Source organism: Bombyx mandarina, chromosome A1 (genome assembly GCF_030267445.1).
Source record: "Bombyx mandarina strain Sakado chromosome A1, ASM3026744v2".
NCBI lineage: Eukaryota > Metazoa > Arthropoda > Insecta > Lepidoptera > Bombycidae > Bombyx > Bombyx mandarina.
In genome coordinates, this window is record NC_143234.1 from 5,141,537 (window position 1) to 5,163,605 (window position 22,069).

The window sequence follows — 22,069 nt, forward strand, 5'->3', positions numbered from 1 at the left end:
TCTTCAGTCGGCATCAGTGCCGTTTCGAGAAAGCGGCGCATCACGAAAATCCTCTTGTCGGGGCCACCGGTAACTACATACCTGATACTGCGGACCGAATGGTAAACAGTCGATGTCGCCTTAAACACGTCATTTCGGATCCTCCCGATCCCTTATCGGTGCTTTTAGGTACCTCAAGCACCGATCACTATCTTCGCCGAACCCGTCGCTTGCGACAAAGTGCTCGGCGAGTAAATTAACCCACAGACACAGCCCACTGAGTTTCCCACCGGATCTTTTTAGTGGGTCGCATTTCCGATCCGCTGGTAGATTCTGCGAAGTACTGCTCTTACTAGGGTTCGTGTTAGCAACAACGTCAGGCTTGAGACCCGTGAGCTCATCTACTCGCTCGGTGACGCTGGCATAGCCCTCTAAGGTTATCGTCGGTTCGTCGTAGGGAAAAAAACCTATGTCCAGCTGTGGAAGTTTGAGGGCTGAAAGATAGAAGAAGATTCGACATGGAAGCTTCAAAGTGAATCTCCTTTGTCTGGATGTACTTATGAACCCCTTGGTAATCTGTGACAATTGAATGCCACCAATAGCACGTCATGCACCAATTATTCACAGAAGACTGAAGGCCATAGGACAATGTGTGACAGGCACGACCGGAACGCAGTCAAAACCTGCGTTTATCGACCACCTAATTGAATTCAATTCATTATTCCTTCAAACACATTTTTCATACAGATTCAAATAGACCGGACGTAACTGGTCTGGGAAGTAACTAGAGATAATTACGGGTAGCTGTGACGTTTTAATTGCTACTGCCGTTTGGGATAATCGATCAATTTATTCTTAATTGTTTTTCGTCGTTTTTACTCTTGTGGCGGTAGCCATCTACGATACATGCTTGAATCTCGCTTACGACATTATCATAATAAGCTTACATATATACAAGTTCCGAACGACAACATTTGGACCGTCGGTCTACTGAGTAATATCATCCACTCGGTGGAAGATATTTCCCTTCGTCGTTTAGGCCTCCCACACTCTTAATGAATTACGTCTAAGACTAGAAGACTACATGATCGAAATTTATACATAAACTATACAGACTTCTTCGAGTGACTATACCTTTGATATAATCAGTCATTTTAAAAATTATATCCAAAGGCACGTTGCGAGGTCTCGTGGTTATTAATCTCGCTTTTTTCTGGCGCTAAGCATGTATAACCCTAATCAAAAAATCACATAACACATATCGATATCGGATTTAAATTAAGCTGAATCTAATTAAATACAAAGACTTTACATTTACAGAACCTAAATAGGTGGTACTGTGACATAAAAGCAATAATAAATTGACTTTATGTACTATTTGTAAATTAATTATGTATATTTTTGCGTTATTGGTGTTTGCGAGAAAGAATTATACTACTAATTTTAATTTTATTTCTTAAATTTGCTTAAATTTAATTGCTTTAGCATAATTTTAACGTAGTTTCTTTTAACGATGTAACTAGCAAACAAATAGGAACTAGTTGGACACGTCCTTACGGATCCATCAGATCCAATAACCTTTGCATTAGATACCTTCAGCTCTAATACTAGGGGCAGGCTTAGGGACCCCGGTAACCGTACTCGTCGACCTCGACAAAGAGGTCGACGTGCAACCTAACCCATGCATCAGCCCGCTGAGTTTCTCGCCGGATCTTCTCAGCGGGTCGCGATTCCGATCCGGTAGTAGATTCATTCGCGAAACAATTGCTCTTGAGTTGTTAGGTCTCCTTCGGAGGCGCTCGGGCAGTTGTTAGCAAATCCCACCCCTCTTGGCTGAGCCTTTGCTCGCCCACCTGTCCTGGTGAAACTGGAAAGGCCTTCGGGCCACCAGTAAAGTTTCAATCATAAAAAAAAAAAAAAAAAAAGGAACTAGTTGACATAATATGTCTATGTAGGGCCCAACCTACCTTGGTTTGTTACAACGACTGTTCTATTTGCGCAATGGTAATGTTATTAAGCGACCATAAAATTTGGAATGTGGGTTAAGTTATGTCCTTGATGAGGCGAACGCTTCGTACATTATTAGTCTGTTTTGTTTACAGTATAAGATTAAAATTAACATTAAAAGAGGTTTTAGTTGTTGGGAAAATAATTAAATTCTTTTTTTTGTAACGACTAAAGAAATTTTACACCTGTTATTTGTATAGTTTCAAAACTATGATCCGGTTTATTAACTGGATGTACTGAAAATTTAAACTATCTTTTTTTATTATCTTCGTGAAGAATTACGGGCAACATATTGGGTAATGGTAACAAGTATGCAAATTTTAAAGTTAATAGTCTTCAAATTAGTTAAAATCACGTTGAAAGAAAACCGATATTGTATGTGAGTATTTTCAAAACGTGCCTTAACAACAGAAAGAGATATCGTCGCTGCAAGAGTATTCCTTTAGATGCAATACTTAAATAAAAGATGGCGACGATTGCACGTCAATGCTAAATCTTGAAGCTTAAATCTTAAATAAATAAAAAAGTTAATAATCTTCTCTGATCAAAGTACTGCGAACAGAAGTTATACGGGGAAATAGTAGGATATACTAATTATATATGTATAGTAATCGGCACAAGTCGTGAGCTCTGCCTTGACATGCGCAGAAGGGCATTTTTGGGTCTGTTTGGAGGTAAGACCGAAGGTGGCGTCGGCCATATCGATTACTTTATTGAATCTTCACGCGTCGCGTCACTTGTCGTCAGTTGTGATTGGTCCCCTGTGTTGTGCACGCGCATCAATGCAGCAAACTACACTTTCGTCCAATTATATTAATTTAAATATTAAGTCTATTATCTACGTTTATTAACCACACATTTTCTATCATGAATCAAATAAAAATAAAAATTTATTTGATTTGATTTGATTTGAAATGATAACTTAAGGAATTGTTTATAAGACCCAGCCCACTGAGTTTCTCGCCGTATCTTCTCAGTGGGTCTCGTTCCGATCCGGTGGTAGATTCTGCGGAGCACGGCTCTTTTTTTTTTTTATAATATATTGCGCGTTCCCCTGACGAGTAATTGTCAGGGACATTTTTTAGGCTATTTTGCTATTTTTCCAATTATCTTTTTTTACTATTTGTAATGTTGGGTTCATGTTTCGTTTTCCATAATTATATAATATTCGTTTCTGTTCCCTTCTTATACTTATACTTTAATTCCCTATTATATATTTTATTTCTTCACTTTTTTCCGATATATTTTCACTTCTTATACGCATTCCATTGTCTATCTGTCACATTTTTCGTTGTACATTTTTTATAATTATGTTTACATTTTCTTTACCTTATCTAATGATTACATTACCAATATAAAAATTTACATTAATAAATTACAATATATAATATCTTAAAATTACATTTTATTATTATTTTTTTTTTTTTATATTTCCATTTTTCTTACAAGGAGCACGGCTCTTGCTAGGGTTCGTGTTAGCAACACTCTCGATTTGAATACTAATCTAAGTAAAATTAACATTAAGGGTGCTATTCCGGGTGTTGGGATAGGTAAAGTCGGCCTCCGTAAGATCGTCTATCTTGCATAAAATTTTAGATATCTTCATTACTCGCAAGTAAGATACATTGTATTAAAAGCAAACTCTGAAAATTTGTGCCAACTATTACACACGCTCGCCGCTCTGTCGATAATTTTCTAATTGCATAAAATATTAACAATGTTTCCTTAAAATGCTACGCATATTTAGTAATTTGGATGAAGCGTGCTTCGAATTAGTCGTGCAGACACAATTACGCAAACGCAAACTTATATTCTTTTGTATATTCCGTGAAATAGAGACAAAGAGAGATTCGTCATAAATTTTTTACTTTGCAAATTTTACGTAATGCCTAATATTTTACTATAGCATGAAAATTATTGAATTAGTTGTTACGCTATTTTGTGTCGAACATAATTTTGTGTGTTGAAATGTTTATTATACATATTTATACCTACTATATAAGAAGATTCGGTAAGTTAAAAACTGTCGCGATAGAAGGTTTAAGGTGAGCTATCACTTTGTACTGCATGCTATGTATTACGTAATATAGTTAGCTCATACGCGGGGTCAATAATCTCATGCGACGTGAAAGGCGTCCGCGACCTACCTTCGTTTACGATTGCGGCTTTATGAAATACTGAACGGCAAGTACTTAGGCCTGACTTAGCAAATGTATGTAACGGACGTGACGTCAACTGTCATGCCCTGCCGTCAGCCAAGTTGCCAAGCCATGTTAAAACACCCCCTTCCGCCACTGCCACTAGCCAAAATCAGCGACGGGGTAATAGTGTTAACAAAACAAGCCATGCTTCTGCTTTCTCGCACAAATAAAATAACATGTCGTTACGCTGCTGGTTTTTTTTGTCACATCATTTGCAACATGTATATGGTTTATAGTTTGTTATTCCATTTTCAGCTCAAGAAAACGTTCACAGCTCCGATTTATCTTCGGTTTATTTTGTACTTTGCTTGAAACCAATAAACTGAATCAATATGAAATTCTCGATAAATAAATCCAACTCGCTAACAATAATATTATTTTATTTATTTATTTATCGTATGGCATTCGTTTACACTGCGTGGTTATAATTTAAATTTACAGTTTGTGAAATAATCGATAGCTTCTTCTGTTACATTTTTGAGATCTTCCACTTGGCCTGCGAATTTCGTTAGTTGTTTTATTAGTTATTGAAAAATGAAAACCTGTAAAATTCAAACTAAAACTCACATCGACCTTTGAGTGGTAGGTTATTTTATATACCTATTAAAAAATAGTAGTACATTTTGTGTTGTACGCAATACATAACTGCCCTGTAAATACATAAATAAAAAATTCTGATATAATTCAAAAACTCAACTCGGCTTAAAGATTAAGTTTGACGGCATTCACATGTCAAAATAAATATATTTGCAATATATTACAATGACATGATTCCGAAAGCGTCAAGGTGTAGGGGACATCAAGGTCTTGGTATCAGGACGTCCCTCCATTTAGGTGTCAGGGAGTACGAGCGTACTACGATCATTTGATGTGTCAATCATTCATATCTCTTCTATACATATAAATAAAATTGGAGTGTCTGTTTGTAATATTGAAATAACCGCTTTTTACTACATGCATATGAATATATATACGGTGAATACACCAAAATAACATTTTTTACAATTTTTGTCTGTCTGTTTGTTCCGGCTAATCTCTGAAACGGCCGGGCCGATTTTGACGAGACTTTCACTGATAGGCCGCTGATGATATAAGGAGTAACTTAGGCTACTTTTTTTTAAACTAGCTTCGCCCCGCGACGTCACTCGCGGTACGACAATAGCCGCGGGTAACATCGCGAGACTCAGCTATTAATAATAAAATTTAACGTTTCCGAAGCGAAGCGAGGGCGGGTCGCTAGTCTATTAATAAATCCGTATATCGGTTCAGGGTAGAGGACAAGCTGGTAAAAACAATCAAAGTACTTGATTATAAAATACTTGACTGTTTTTCGTGTTGGATAATTTCTATTTTCTGTTTTCAAATACTTTTCGCGGTCATTACACATTACTAAAATTTCGATATATATTTCATACTAGCTGACCCGGCCGACTTTGTAGTGCCTCAATCGATACATAAAAGACACATCAAGGGGACACATCAAAGGAAAAACAAAATTGTTTGTTTTTATATAATTCCGAGCTTTTTTATATTTTCTCACCTTTTAAACCTTCCCTGGACTTCCACAAATAATTCAAGAACCAAATTAGCCATATCGGTTCAGCCGTTCTCGAGTTTTAGCGAGACTAACGAACAGCAATTCATTTTTACATACAGAGATAGTTGACCCGGCAGACTTCGTAGTGCCTCAATCGAAAAATAAAAGACCTAAACTATTGTATAAAAATGAACTTAAAAAAAAACAAAAGAAATCCGTCCGACGGGGGGACACATGAAACGAAAAATAAAATTGTTATTTTTATTTAATTCCGAGCATTTTCATATTTATTTACCTTTTAAACCTTCTCTGGACTTCCACAAATAATTCAAGACCAAAATTAGCGAAATCGGTCCAGCCGTTCTCGAGTTTTAGCGAGACTAACGAACAGCAATTCATTTTTATATACCTATATAGATAAGATTTCGACAATCGTTGACATAATTCAGCGTACGTATATGTTTTATTGCATTTAATATTTCGCGTGTTAATTGTGCTTCACACGAATTCGATAAGTGCATGTCGCGGTTTCAAATGCGCGTTTTGTTTTGTCTAAAATAAGCAACGTGTAGTTTTTTCGGCTTAAAAGCCTGTTTCTCTCCTGACCTTAAGCATGGCAAAAAACATGTCGATCTGCTTCTTTCTTACCACAAATAAGTATTGATCATTTAGTTATAGGAAAAACATTTATTTTGTAAGAATCAAAGATTGTAGATAAGAATCATTATACTTGTTTTATTTTAGTTTCATTACATCGGTTTCATTATAACACAATTGGATCAAACATTCATTTGAACTGGTGGTAGGACCTCTTGTGAGTGCACGCGGGTAGGTACCACCACCCTGCCTATTTCTGCCGTGAAGCAGTAATGCGTTTCGGCTTGAAGGGTGGGGCAGCCGTTGTAACTATACTGAGACCTTAGAACTCTCATATCTTAAGGTGGGTGGCGGCATTTGCGTTGTAGATCTCTATGGGCTCCGGTTACCACTTAACACCAGGTCGGCTGTAAGCTCGTCCACACATCCAAGCAATAAAAAAATAACTGAAAAGTTGTATAGTAACATTTAATATGAAAATCAGTATTCACATATTTTTGTCTGCAACTAATCAGAAATTGCATTTAATTCGTAGAAATCTAAAAGTCAAAGCTTAAGATACGAAGGTAAGGTCATTGTTAAGCATTTTCCTTATTTATCTTAAGGTTATTTACCTGATAATAATAATAATAATTACTATTTAGTCATCAAAACACTAACAGAATAACATCAATGTAGCAACAAATGCACTTCAACAACAATGACAAGGATTTATATTGTAATTAAATGGTATTTAAAAGATTACATGAAAGGAAATATTATTATAATAATACGTTTGTTTGCTTGTTTTTTTTTTCACATATCTTCAAAGATTGTGATCCAAAAGCGCGTGCCAGCAAGTTCATCTACAGAATTTACTGGTGGTAGGACCTCTTGTGAGTCCGCACGGGTAGGTACCACCACCCTGCCTATTTCTGCCGTGAAGCAGTAATGCGTTTCGGTTTGAAAAGTGGGGCAGCCGTTGTAACTATACTGAGACCTTAGAACTTATATCTCAAGGTGTGTGGCGCATTTACGTTGTGGATGTCTATGGGCTCCAGTAAACACTTAACACCAGGTGGGCTGTGAGCTTGTTCACCCATCTAAGCAATAGAAAAAAAAACATTTCTTTTTTTTTCACATATCTTCAAAGATTGTGCTCCAAAAGCGCGTGTCAGCAAGCTCATCTACAGAAATCAAATATTTAACAAAAAAACATAAAATGTTTTAAATAAAAACTAGGCCTGAAGAATCTTAGCTCGTCGACGGCTGCTTGGCTGTACCAGTAAAACTACTGATGCGAACAACGGTTTTATAATTGTTAAATTGTTTTTTTTTGAGAACTCCTCGAAAAATTACTTAAAAGACTTCAGCTGTTGGAACAGATGACATCCATGATAAATACTGCTTTTCTGTACTGTAAGATTAAAAAAGCACGACCACCAGTCCAATGATGTAAGCATATAAGTGAGAGACGCCAGAGCTCCAGTGGCGCAATTGGTTAGCGCACGGTACTTATAAGACAGTACGGAGTCATGCCGGGGTTGTGAGTTCGAACCTCACCTGGAGCAATAGTTTTGCACATCTAAGCTGTGCTATGAATAATTAGAGTATTAAACTTAGCTAAATTTATATGTTTGCATAATTACTAGATAAATAAATAAATAAATAAATAATAAATAAATATTTACTAACAATCACGCCACGTTAACAGGTCCCGTGGTAAGTTTGTAAAGAACTTGTGTTACAGGTACCAGATAACGGAAATAAATGTAATGTTTTTATTATACACATACATATATTTAATATACATCCATAACCCTGGAAAAGACATTTCATATTTATCATATCAATATCTTCCCTTGGCGGGATTCGAACCAGCGACCCCCTTGTGTAGTGACCATGTCACTTACCACTACACCAGACGGGCGTCTAAAATAACCCGCTTATCGTGGCTGCCTCTAATTACATACCCGACCGTCGTCCTAAACAAGTAATTTCTGATCCACCGGATCCACTCTCCATGATTTTAGGTTCTCCAAGCATCAGTTACAGTTCTCGTCGAATGCAATGAAGGGTTCGAAGTGCAACTTAACCCACAAACACAACCTACTAAGTTTCATCCCGGATCTTCCACAGGGGTCGTAATTTCGATCCTGTGTTAGGTTCAACGAAGCACTACCAGTTCTAGGGTTAGTGCTAGTAAATTCTCTCAGGTTGAGCCCGTGAGCTCACCTACCCGTCCGGACGTAGCTGGGATAGCTTTTTAGGCTACCAACGTATAGGTAGGGGGAAAAATCAATCAATTGTAAGATCGTTTCGTTGCATAGCATATCGGCTGTCCGAAGCTTCAAGCCTCAATGCATTTCCGCTTCGCGACAGAAATAAGCAGGGCAGTGGTACTAACATATGCGAGCTCATAAGACGCTTTACTTCCTACTATTGAACTACTATTTAAATGTGTTCTTTAATAAAGCTATGTGAAATATGTTCTTCTTCTTAATAAATACGGTAACAAATTCATCTAATTTACTCAAAATTCATCTTACTGGTGACCTGGTGACTGGGAAGGACCTCGTGTGAATCCCGTAGACGGGTACTAATTTTTCTAATGAAATACGTACTCAACAATAAATGTTCACGATTGACTTCCACGGTGAAGGAATAACATCGTGTAATAAAAATCAAACCCGCAAAATTATAATTCGCGTAATTAGTGGTGAGACCTCTTGTGAGTCCGCGCGGGTAGGTACCACCACCTTGCCTATTTCTACTGTGAAGCAGTAATGTGTTTCGGTTTGAAGAGTGGGGCAGCCGTTGTTACTACACTGAGACCTTAGAACTTATATCTCAAGGTGGGTGGCGCATTTACGTTGTAGATGTCTATGGGCTCCAGTAACCACTTAACACCAGGTGGGCTGTGAGCTCGTCCACCCACGTAGCAATAAAAAAATATCGAGCTGCATAATAAATTGTCACATTCTTACTCTTATATCGGTTCGAACAGTTGAATTCTTACTGGCACCATGAGTAGGTCAAGTGCACTCTCATTTTAAGTCGATTTCACAATGCGATAAGCGACGTTACACTTTTAGTACCTATATAGATAAATAAAGTGCAAATTAAAAAATAAAAAAAAAACAAAACTTCAGAGGTGTCAAGGGACACCCGGATGGAACGAAGTTCCTTTCGATTAATTAGTGAAGGAATTGTAATATTTTTTTTAGTTATAATAATAAATTACGGCATTATGAAGACAAAAAAAAACAATACTATGAACTAAATTACTATTGTTGAAACGCTATCTCGAGAAACTGTACTCATTACGCGGACCAATCGGATACGAGCAATGTCACGCGATAAACGCCTACACGTTGATTGGTCAGAATGACGGATGTAAAAAGTGTCGTGACAACTTTTCGTAAGAATTTTTTCCGTCTAGCCCCCTTTCACAACGCGCGATAAGGAACTTCGTTCCAAAAAATTACCTAACTACTAATTTTTAATCACACACAATAATGAAATGAACCTTAATAGTATTTAAATTGATCCATACGATGTTTATACGAATATAGTAACAGGTTTAAATTAAAACGGATAACGGGCAATTGACACACACATCATCATCATCATCATCAGCCTTTATCTGCCCACTGCTGGACATAGGCCTTCCCCAATGCCTTCTACATAATGCGGTCTTCCGCCTTCCGCATCCAACGACTTCCCGCCGTGCGCACTAAGTCGTCAGTCCACCTGGTTGGAGGACGCCCCACACGCCTATTATAAATCATATACCTCGTGATTCAACTTTTTTATTTTTTATTCTACAGTTTAACATAATTCATTACATTCACGAGCACCATCGGATGATATCAAAACATTTATCCTAATATCTTTTCAGGAAAAGCTAGAAACGTTTTTCGCGATTATCAGCACTCTACTTTAGATAGAGCAGAATCTGCGAACGATTTTCTGATATGACGTCACAGCAGTTAAAGAATGCTTAACCACCAAATGAAACTATGAAGTTATACAGTACTAGAGGTCCCGCAGTTGTCGAAATTCGACTATTATAATTAATTGGAATTGTAAGTTTGTACACTATTATGATTGTATTTTATATTTCTATAATCACAAATTTCGCCAAAACTACACTGTAAAAAATATTAACAAAGACAAACAATATTTAATCTATTATCAATTTGATAACAGACGTCAGGAACAAAAGTTTGACAATAAATAGTATGCATGCGTGTGTGCGTCAAATATAGTTATGGTATGTAGTGTGTGTAATGTTTTCTTTATTGATTTAATGTATCTTTTATGCATTATTTTAAAAAAATATTACCATTGTGCACTTCTTCTCTATATTCTCTATAAGTGTGGAAAATTTCATACTCAGGACTCCGCGCAATTTTTGTAAAAAGGGATACAAAGTTTTTGCTTCACGTATTAATTATGCAGTATTTCGATATATAAAAAAACTCCGTGTGTTTGTTTTATTCGTTCGTATCGTGACCTAGACAGCTTTGCACAGTTGTTGACACTTCAGGTTATTGTCATAGTAAAGTCAAGGTTCAACTCATAGGGCAAAAGCAGTTTTTACAAAATGTCGTTCACACACTAGCCTACTAACTTGATACCCCTTCAAATCATTCAATTCCGTCTTTGCAGGATAGCCGTCGGAGCCCCGCGGTTCGTCAGGAACATTGACCTTCACGACGACTTGGACCGAGAGTCCATCAATAAGTATTTACAATCGGCATCAATGCGCCATTTCGAGAAAGCAGTACGACACGAGAAACCTCTCATCGTGGTCGCCCGTAACTACATTCCCGATCCTCCAGACGGAATGGTAAACAGCTTTTAGGTACCCCCAAATACCGGTCTTCGTTCTCGTCGAACCCGTCGCTTGCGACGAAGGGCTCGGCGAGTAAATTAATCCACAGACACAGCCCACTGAATTTCTCGCCGGATCTTCTTAGTGGGTCGCGTTTCCGATCCGGTGGTCGATTCTGCGAAGCACGGCTCTTGCTAGGGTTCGTGTTACCAACAACGTCAGGTTTGAGCCCCGTGAGCTCAATTACTAGCCCGGTGACGCTGACACGGTCTCACAAGACCACCAGCTTAGGTAGGAAAAAAAAACACTATCCTAATTCAAATTCAAATTCAAAATCATTTATTTCAACTTGGAACAGTATAAGAACTTGTTGAATGTCAAAATATAAATGAAAATGTTAACTCTACCACCGGTTCCAAAAAAAGCCACAGTCCTGGGAAGAACCGGCGAAACAAACTCAGCGGGCATGATAATGAAATTAACGTCAAATAAACCGATTGATTGAGAAGTATCGTTGTTTTTGCAATATCTCAACATAATATCTCAGAATGGACGATGTTGTTCTGTCTATATTCTCCGGTGTACTCTTGAAATCTGATAAGCCATGAGCTCGTCTGCTAAGGTTTCGAAGCGATAGGGCTGCCGCTTTACACCCAATCAGATTTGATTAAATAATATTTTTACGATTACGTTTTAGTCCGTAGCTGTCACTCTATTTGCTGTAACCTCATTATAAAACCTTCGCAAAAGAAATTTAAAGAAAGAACTTTGCGATATGCTAGGACCTAGTAATGCCCATTACATTACTTACAATCAAGAAGATTGTTTTAACCTCGATAAAATAACAAAATAAACTCAAAAGACTAACTCTGATGCATAAATGTGGTATGTACGTACTTAAGAAGTAATGTCTATGATTAATTACTGCCGGTTCTTTGAACAATAAAAAGATACATTGAAAAATTTATTTCAAACAATAAATATTGGTACCTATTTACAAAGTACCGCCATTACCAAGTACCTTGTACGGGTTATCAGACAACCATTAAAGATAAAGGTGAGATCAAAAAACACGTGGAACGTAATCGTAATGATGGAATCATTTTAAATTGCTCTTAAACTGGTCACCGGCAATTTACCTGTGAATTGCACATTTGAAGCTGTCTTGCTGTGACAATAATAAATGTGGATGGCACATTTAAAGAAACCATTTTTAAAACAAGCAACATCAATGTTGCTTAAATTCTTAAAAAAAGACAATGTTTTAGTATTTTTATAGAGATGTTTTTCTAAAAAATATATATATTAAAACAGGTACGGTTCGCTCGAATATTTTTACATTAGGCAGATTGTTTCGGACGTCTGATGATTTTAACAAAAACTAACCGTTTCTGAAATTCTAACAAATCTGTACCAAGTTTCATCACATTCAAATGAATTATTCAGTAACGCACAGCAATATTTATATGGATTGATGATAAAGAGTAAGATCCAGAAGAAACGATTTTTTTGTGGTCTTCCGATACTGTTTTCAGAACTGGCGAGTTTTACGTCTTCAGATAGGCCGTGAGCTGAGGGTACAAAGAGCCACGAAGGGCTTTCAAGGACACGACCTGCAGCAATGAATTATTCGACTAAGAAGAAGAAGAAGAGAGGCCGTGAGCTCTTTGCAAGTCTTACATAATAAATATAAAAACTGGAAAATGAATACTGGTATTAAATTCACTTCGTTTCGTTTTAATAGCTAATAATCACCATGCTAATTGCTGATAATCTACAAGACAATAATGCAATGCAATTACTTGCGCAAATTATAGCTAAAATGTGTTTCAAGGATTTTTTTTAAGATTCAGGAGACGGAATATTGCGTGTACATATAAAATATAATATACAAATAAGCCATTGCGCTGGCTACATAATTACAGTAATTAAAGAAAAAAACAATCTACAACGATGCATATTCTATAAGGTCATAATAACACAGTACAAACATTATCTCATTGTCCATACCGGAACACAGTAAAAATATTGTGCTGACGAAACAGATAGGAAAAACATTCTTGTTTAGATTTGAGTAGATTTGTAGCTGTCGTCTCGTTCTGTCAAATATTATCTAACTACATACAATTTGGTTTTAACACTTAAAATAGGGAGGTCCCCTTCTGTGTTCCCCGAAATGAATTTGACTGGAAAGTTACATATACGTACACAGCGAATTATCTTTGAGAAACTAATGATAATACGTTATTACTAGTTGTATTTTTAAGATACTGTATTTTATTCGGTTTTTGTGTCGTAAATATAATTAAAATGTTTACTGGTTAACCTATAATATTATTGGACATTTTGAATACTTTACAGCTCTCGTGTTCACGAACGATCACGAAATAACTACGTTTTTTTATTGCTTAGATGGGTGGACGAGCTCACAGCCCACCTGGTGTTAAGTGGTTACTGAAGCCCATAGACAACTACAACGTAAATACGCCACCGACTTTGAGATATAAGTTCTAAGTATTACGGCTGCCCCGCCCTTCAAACCCAAACGCATTAATGCTTTACGACAGAAATAGGCAGGGTGCGGACTCACAAGAGGTCCTACCACCAGTAATTACGCAAATTATAATTTTACGGGTTTGATTTTTATTACACGATGTTATTCCTTCACCGTGGAAGTCAATCGTGAACATTTGTTAAATAAGTATTGCATTAGAAAAATTGGTACCCGCCTGCGGGATTCGAACACCGTTGCATCGCTAGATACGATTGCACCGGACGTCTTATCCTTTAGGCCACGACGACTTCAAACTACCTCACATTATTTGATTAAATCGAATCTGTGTTCCGCTTCTGCATTTAACTAAATAACTCAGCGTATTATTGATAACATCTAAAGGAATTCAACAACAACTCGATATCGCAATGGGTTTCATAGTTTATAAAACATTGTTCTTACTTTGCTCGAAACCAAAGTAATTTTAATCGAAATAGCTGAGTTTAACTCATATTTACATGTACTATATGATGACCGAGCTTTGCTCGTTTTCTTTTTTTTTTGATAACGCCATCTTGTTGTGTCTTTAAAGCGGTTAGTTGCCCTCAATTAAAAAGAATAGTATTATTATTCGCCAATAGATGTCGGGAAGAGTTGATTATTGAAAACACGAATAAAACAACATTTTCTGAAAATAAATCGTAGCTAGATCGATTTATCGCCCCCGAAATCCCCTGTATACTAAATATTATGAAAATCGTTGAAGCCGTTTCCGAGATTCAAATTATATATACATATATATATTAATATACAAGAATTGCTCGTTTAAAGGTATAAGATTTATGGACATCGGTAATGCACATTGAGGTTTTGCAGCTAAGTACTCAAACTAACTTTGGTTAAAGAATTACCTACGTCGCAAAGCTGAAAAAACATCGTAGATGGATATTTGTTTCAGTGCTAGAAAATTCTAAAAGTTATATCTAGAAACATACTTTCTTCATGATGTCTGTATGTAAATAAATGAACTACTCAATAATTAAAAAATAATAAAATACAAGCGTATTTGTATTACACAAACTCTGTAGAACGAATTCTGAAATTTATTTTAATATTTAATTACTCTTTTTTTTATACAACCATTACGATGAAACTAGTCATACTTTTAATATCTTGCAGAAATTTGTAATAAGTCTTCACCGTAGCTGCTTAAGAAACTAAAATAATAGATTTTAAAATGTGCTATAAAAAAGTTTTAACTATGCGTCATTAGTTTTCATTGTTACGTATGACATAATGATAAATAAGCACATTCGTATTACGTACAAAATAGTTATTACTAAATTTTTTTCCAGAGAAAACTAATTATGAGAAAAATGTTTTCTATTCGCAAAAACATGCAAATGGCCCAATTGATATTATGTGGTTCCGGGGCTCACAGATATCACAAGACGATTGCCGTCACCCTTTTAAGTAGGTGATGAGGTGTTTGAGAGGCATCTAAGTTTTTTGCACCACCCAAAAGTAATATGCAAGTTGAATGATGGTACCAACGCCTGCATAATCAGAATGAGTTCTACTTAAATTATATTATTTACTAGCTGAACCCCGCGGCGCTACCCGCGGTTATTGTCGTATCGCGGTTAATGTTGCGAGGCGAAGTTAATCTATATCCTTATATAATCAGCTACCTATCAGTGAAAGTTCCGTCAAAATTGGTCCAGCAGTTCCAGAGATTAGCCGGAACAAACAGACAGAGAGACCGACCGACAGATAGACTGACGAAAATTTAAAAAAATACACTTTTGGTGTATGTACCGTGTATACATACATATGCATTAAGTAAAAAGCTGTTATTTAATATTACAAACAGACACTCCAATTTTATTTATTTGTATAGATTTAGTGAAAGCTGTTAGTGAATAAAACTGTTTACATGACAATGGTACAGCTGGTATTCATGGTCGCGCCCGATATGTTCACCGGACGTCGTACCCAATAGGTCACGGACGGACAAATGCCCCAAGTCGGAAGCCTCCTAGTGACATAAACAATTTAATAGAACGGCCAACCATTAAAATGGCTTAGTCCAACACTGTCCCTTACTGGTGGTAGGACCTCTTGTGAGTCCGCACGGGTAGGTACCACCACCCGGCCTATTTCTGCCGTGAAGCGTTTCGGTTTGAAGTGTGGGGCAGCCGTTGTAACTATACTGAGTCCTTAGAACTTATATCTCAAAGTGGGTGACGCATTTACGTTATAGATGTCTATGAGCTCCAATAACCATTTAACACCAGGTGGGCTGTGAGCTCGTCCACCCATCTGAGACAAACAAAGCGCAAACGAAATGTTGCAGTCCTGCCACACCTCATTACGAAGTGGTTCTCTTGGATCACGAATGCACTAATGGAATATTCTTGGAACAGCTCGCAGAAGTCATTGTCTGGTAGGGGAATCCACACTAACTAATATTATAAATGTGAAAATGTATTTGTTTGTCCGTCTTTCACCTCGACACGAAGCAACGGCTTGACATTATTTAAAAAAAAGTCATAGTATTAAGTCTGGAGAGTGCTATCTTTATCCCGAAAAAAAAGTCTCATTTGGCTGGCAAACTATACTGACACTTTTCCTTGAGCATACGGCTGAAGCTGCGTCTAACTGCGTTATACTAGATAAGGAAATTTGAATTAAAATCCGTTCCTTACCCTTCAAGCCAAAATTAATGATTGCTTCGGCAGGCATATGTAGGTAGAAATATGTAGTTATATACCCGGACTATTTGACACATTTTAAATTTCAATAATTTCAAAATCATCATTGTCACTGAAATTTGTCACGATTTTTTACTTTAAAATGATTATGTAAACAAAGTTAGGTGTGATTTCACTCTCTAGAAAATATTGTCGTGCCGTTCTAAAACTTCAATATTAGTTAGAAGTTATCCGAATCTATACTTAATATTATAAAGAGGAAAGATTTGTTTGTTTGTTTGTATTGAATAAACTCCGAAACTACTGAACGGATTTGAAAAATTATTTCACTGTTTTGAAGCTACACTACTCCCGAGTGACATAGGGTATACCCTTTTTTGAAAAAAATACGGATCCGTACTAAAACTTCAATAATGTAACCCAAGGTGTAAAAAATTACCTAAAATATTCTTTATGTCGCGTGCCCTGCAAAAGCTATTGATGATAAAATAAAACAATGTACTACGACTTTGTAGAAAACATTATTATTTACAATAGTTTAGCTATGCCGCAATAAGTGTTCTTTAATTTTTTTAAATAAAACAAAGTCAAATATCGATGAAATTTTTGTTAAAGACCCGAGCGGAGCCGAAGCGGGCCGCTAGTCACAAATATAATGATCAAGTATCATCGACTAACTCAAGTACTCGGTCGGTAAACCTACAACAAAATCCTTATGAGTATCTAGAAAAGAAAATAGCTTATGACTAGATAAAAAGAACGCTAATAAAGTTTTGATTCATTAGTATTCTTTTATTAATAAAAGATGTTTTTGTATAGCTTATTGTTTCATATTTGACATGATTCACTGTAGATATTTCTAGAAACGCATCTACCTGATTCGTGGGGATGTTTTGAAGCATTCGATAAATGAAATCAGCGACTTTATAAACGTATGTGTTTTTTTATATAGTCTCAACAAGTTTGTATTTGTATGCACAAATAAAAAATTTAACAACGACCGATTGGTTACGAGCGGTATTTTTTGTTTGGAGGTTTGTTAATAAATTTATTGATAATGTTTTTGATTGAAAATAAATTCCGTTTGCTCATAATTCGTCCGGAATCAATACAAAGCTGGCCTACTTAAGCTTTACTTTCACAACTACTTCTTACGCATTTCTTTTTAATATTAATACCTGTTCTTTCTTTAATCCACTCACCAAGTCCTGCTGTATCAATGGCTATAGGTACTTTTCCCGTCGGTAGCGGCGTCAAGTATTTTTCTATACTAATGTTTTAATGTGAATGCTTCATACAATTTCCATCAGGCAAAAAAAATATTCACACTTATTACAGTCTATATTATGAACCGGGAAAACGCCGGTTATATTTGCTATAATAAATACGAAAGTGTGTTTGCTTGTTCGCAATTTTACGTACTGACTGATCTACAAATTGACCGGTCTATACAATAGAGAGTGGCACAAGCGCTTTTCGATATCGAGTAGAGGGAACCCGCTCCTCCCCGCGACCACTCACGGCTGGAGTCCCGCAAGGCTCCGTTCTTTCTCCGCTCCTATTTAGTTTATTTGTCAATGATATTCCCCGGTCGCCGCCGACCCAGCTAGCCTTATTCGCTGACGACACAACCGTTTACTACTCAAGTAGAAACAAGTCCCTAATCGCGAGTAAGGTCCAGAGCGCAGCGTTAACCCTCGGACAGTGGTTCCGAAAATGGCGCATAGACATCAACCCAGCGAAAAGCACAGCAGTGTTATTTCAAAGGGGAAACCCACCGCTTATTTCCTCCCGCATTAGGAGGAGAAATATCACACCCCCGATCACCCTCTTCAGCCAACCTATACCCTGGGCCAGGAAGGTCAAGTACCTGGGAGTCACCCTGGATGCATCCATGACATTCCGCCCGCATATAAAAACAGTCCGTGACCGTGCCGCATTTATTCTCGGCAGACTCTATCCCATGATCTGTAAGCGGAGTAAAATGTCCCTTCGGAACAAGGTGACACTTTACAAAACTTGCATAAGGCCCGTCACTTACGCGAGTGTGGTGTTCGCTCACGCGGCCCGCACTCCCATAGACACCCTCCAATCCCTACAATCCCGCTTTTGCAGGTTAGCCGTCGGGGCTCCGTGGTTCGTGAGGAACGTCGACCTACACGACGACCTGGGCCTCGAATCGATCCGCAAACACATGAAGTCAGTGTCGGAACGTTACTTCGATAAGGTTATGCGTCATGATAATCGCCTTATCGTTGCCGCCGCTGATTACTCCCCGAATCCTGATCACGCAGGAGCAAGTCACCGTCGTCGCCCTAGACACGTCCTTACGGATCCATCAGATCCAATAACTCTTGCATTAGATACCTTCAGCTCTAACACTAGGAGCAGGCTGAGGAACCCCGGTAACCGTACTCGTCGAACTTGACAAAGAGGTCGACGTGCAACCTAACCCATGCATCTTCTCAGTGGATCTTCCCAGTGGGTCGCGATTCCGATCCGGTAGTAGATTCATTCGCGAAGCAATTGCTCTTGAGTTGTTAGGTCTCCTTCGGAGGCGCTCGGGCAGTTATTAGCAAATCCCACCCCTCCTGGCTGAGCCTTTGCTCGCCCACCTGTCCTGGTGAAGCTGGAAAGGCCTCCGGGCCACCAGTAATCTTTCAATCATAAAAAAAAGTGGGACAAGCTATCCTCTGTATCGGGAAAATACAAAGTGTTTCATTATTTTTGAATTACTGATTTAGATTTCCTTCAATAACAGAGAGGGTTTTACGTTAATAACATAAATGTTGCTAATCATACTAAATAGCAGAAAAACAAGACGAAACTGAAGTTTGTTTATTTTTCAATAACCTAAACTTCGATAACAATGATGATGTTGTTGATTTGTTGATTAATAAAACGTGAACACAACAGATCACCTTGAAACTTCAGGTCGAAGACTTAGGTACCTACTTGAAAAAAATAAGAACTGGCGTTAACTGAGACGCTGGTCGCATTTACCTTTGTTTAAATCGATGTACCTACACGAATCGGTGCAATCATTAACTTTTGTAAATTAAAGTTTATTGACGTAGGCAAAGTTATTGTAAATGCATTTATCAATGTTTCGCGTGAATATGTTTGAATAAATATACATGATTAGATGTCAGATAGCGGATTTATTTGTGTTACGAGAGTCTGTAGAACCGGTATTAGCACACACAAGTGCTAACTGGTTTTATTATTGGTGGTAGTGCATCTCGTGAGCCCGCACGGGAGGCGACCATTACCCTGCTTATTTCTACCTTGGAACAGTAATGCATTGTTTGAAGGCTTGGAATTGCCGCTATATTATAAAACTGAAACTTAGAATTCATGACTCAAAGTGGGTTGCAGCGTTGTTGCTGATGTCTCTAGGCTCCGGTAACCACTTAACACCAGATGGTCCGTAAGCTTGTCCACCCATCCACATTATAAATACTTAGAACTTATAAAAAAGTAGAGTTAAATCATTTTAAAGAATATTCGCTTTCATGGTACAGATGTATTTTTTTAGTTTATCTATTTTGAATAGAAATATTTGAGGTATAAGCGCAAATCTAACCGCAACGTAGATGCACTGAAACAGGTTACTTAATTAAAGGCGAAGGTATGTACTAACACAAGAATGTTCGAATGGATTAATTCATATTTAAAATATATAGTTTCTGCCTTAAAAAAACCGATGTTGATTTTTAAAATAGCTTCTAAACATGCTTTTAAAGTACTCTATAATTCCCTTGTAGCTCCGTAGGATTATCAATAATTTTAATTGTGACTAAGAAACATGAAAAACTACTTACGTATGACACACAAAAACTCACATCAAAAAAACAAATGTAATATTCACTATCACATAGACAATTTTTGATCTCTGTCTAAAAAAAATTAGTAATTTCACGTAGTATTTGACAAATAAATTCGCGCGCGGAGTAACTGTAGCTATCGGCCGCAAGGGACTATCGCGTCGGCGAGACTCGTGTCTCGTGTACGTATCGGAGAGAAGGTCGTATATTTCAATGCAGCGTTTGTTCAGATAAAACGTAACAATATTTGCATCCTAAAAAACTAGTGGGGAGATAATGTCGTACGTATTTGTTGGAGACATTTACGCCTACACCTCAATCGGAGTAAGCCGGAAGAAGAACACGGTATTTTTTTAATAAATATTGAAATACGAGTATTAGCATTTAGAATATTTTCATTCACATAATTTGATACTATAAAAACAATAACAAGCCCGTATTCGCTGGAATTTGAAATGTATTGAAAGTAGAAAAAAATACTATCAATGTCCCTACTAATTCAGCACGCAATAGTACCTACATAATAGCAATGTCAAACGTCAACTATTTTCGCATTAATAATTATATCTAAAACGACGACATTTCTTTGTTTGCAGGAAAATAGCTTTGGGATCATTTAATTTTAAGCCATACGCAATTAAATTTCCTGATCCACTAATATTTTAAATGACTCCAATACCTAATTTATAATTAATAAATAAGTGCATATAACTCAAGCCTTTGTGTGTGGCATTGTATTGCAATATGTTTTACTCAATGTTGATAAAAATCAAGAGTTACTGATTAACTAGAAATATTACCGTTGCAATGTTAGAAGTCGCCTACGTGACAATGAAATTTTCAAGCTATAATCAGCAGACCTCGCAACAAATAATGAGACATTTCCTTTGCATACGTTACTAACATATATTTATATTGAACGAGATAAGAAAATACTGTATTAAACCTGCAATACAGGTGTAATTTTAATGAACTATACAAGTACAAAGATGGTGTATGGTATGTTAAGGAGAGATAGTCAGAGCGTTTGATACTATGTAGAACAATGATGCGAAAAGTACTGCCACGCCGACCTTTCTTATCAAAATCGTGTCAATACCTATCTCCGTAGGCTTTTAAAATATAATTTTATGCCCTTTTTGTTAGCACAAAATGTTATAAAGGCGCTCATATTCAGCATTAAAAAAAAATTTATTAATTTTGCAATTTAATTCGATGTAACGATAATAAAAAAGCCAGATGAAACTGTTACAGATTAAATGTAATTAATGTCTATGGGCTCCAGTAACCACTTAACACCAGGTGGGCTGTGAGCTCGTCCACACTTCTAAGCAATAAAAAAATAATTAAAAAAAAATAATGATTTAATGAATATAAGCCGTAAATAATAAAATAAATGATATTCCATGAACCATAAACAAAAAAGCAAACACGCATATTAGTTTAGTTTAGCTACATTTTACGACCATAGTAAGTTTCATGGATTTATATACGAATTGCTTTATGATTAAACATACAACAGTACACGTGTACGAGGACAACATTAAATAACAAAATTACTGCTTAATCAAGATATTGTAGGGATGAAGATGAAGGTGAAAGCGCGTAAAGGTTAAAATTACCGGTCATCGTTCTTCGCCGGATCTTGACAGTGGGTCGCGTTTCCGATCCGGTAGTAAATTCTGCGGAGCACGGCTCTTGGTAGGGTTCGTGTTAGCAATGTCGTCAGGTTTGAGCCCCGTGAGCTCACCTACTAGTTAAGGTTACGCTGAAATAGCCTCTCAAGGCTATCAGCTTCGGTAGGCAAAAAAAAAGTTAAAATTTTCTTCTTGTTTTTTTTTGCTTAGGTTGGTGGACGAGTTTACGGCCCACCTGGTGTTAAAAGGTTATCGGA

The 22,069-nt window shown here is 37.0% G+C and overlaps 2 protein-coding genes and 1 non-coding gene across 4 annotated transcripts in view; 2 read left to right on the forward strand and 1 right to left on the reverse strand.

Annotated features, from left to right (window-relative positions):
• The window catches only part of anne (polyamine-transporting ATPase anne boleyn), a 55,375-nt gene extending 34,967 nt beyond the window's left edge, over positions 1–20,408 (reverse strand). Inside the window, exon 1 of one of the 2 annotated variants that reach the window (XM_028169926.2) lies at positions 20,173–20,408. The gene's annotated coding sequence lies outside the window, so the exon portion shown is untranslated. The remainder of the gene's footprint in view (positions 1–20,172) is intronic. The other variant, XM_028169927.2, reaches the window with a different exon arrangement.
• The window catches only part of Rpb10 (DNA-directed RNA polymerases I, II, and III subunit Rpb10), a 276,671-nt gene that overhangs the window by 7,798 nt on the left and 246,804 nt on the right, over positions 1–22,069 (forward strand). The gene's annotated exons all lie outside the window — the stretch shown is intronic.
• On the forward strand, positions 7,783–7,871 carry TRNAI-UAU (transfer RNA isoleucine (anticodon UAU)). The gene is given in 2 exon segments: positions 7,783–7,820; positions 7,836–7,871. It is a non-coding gene; the product is annotated as a tRNA-Ile (tRNA).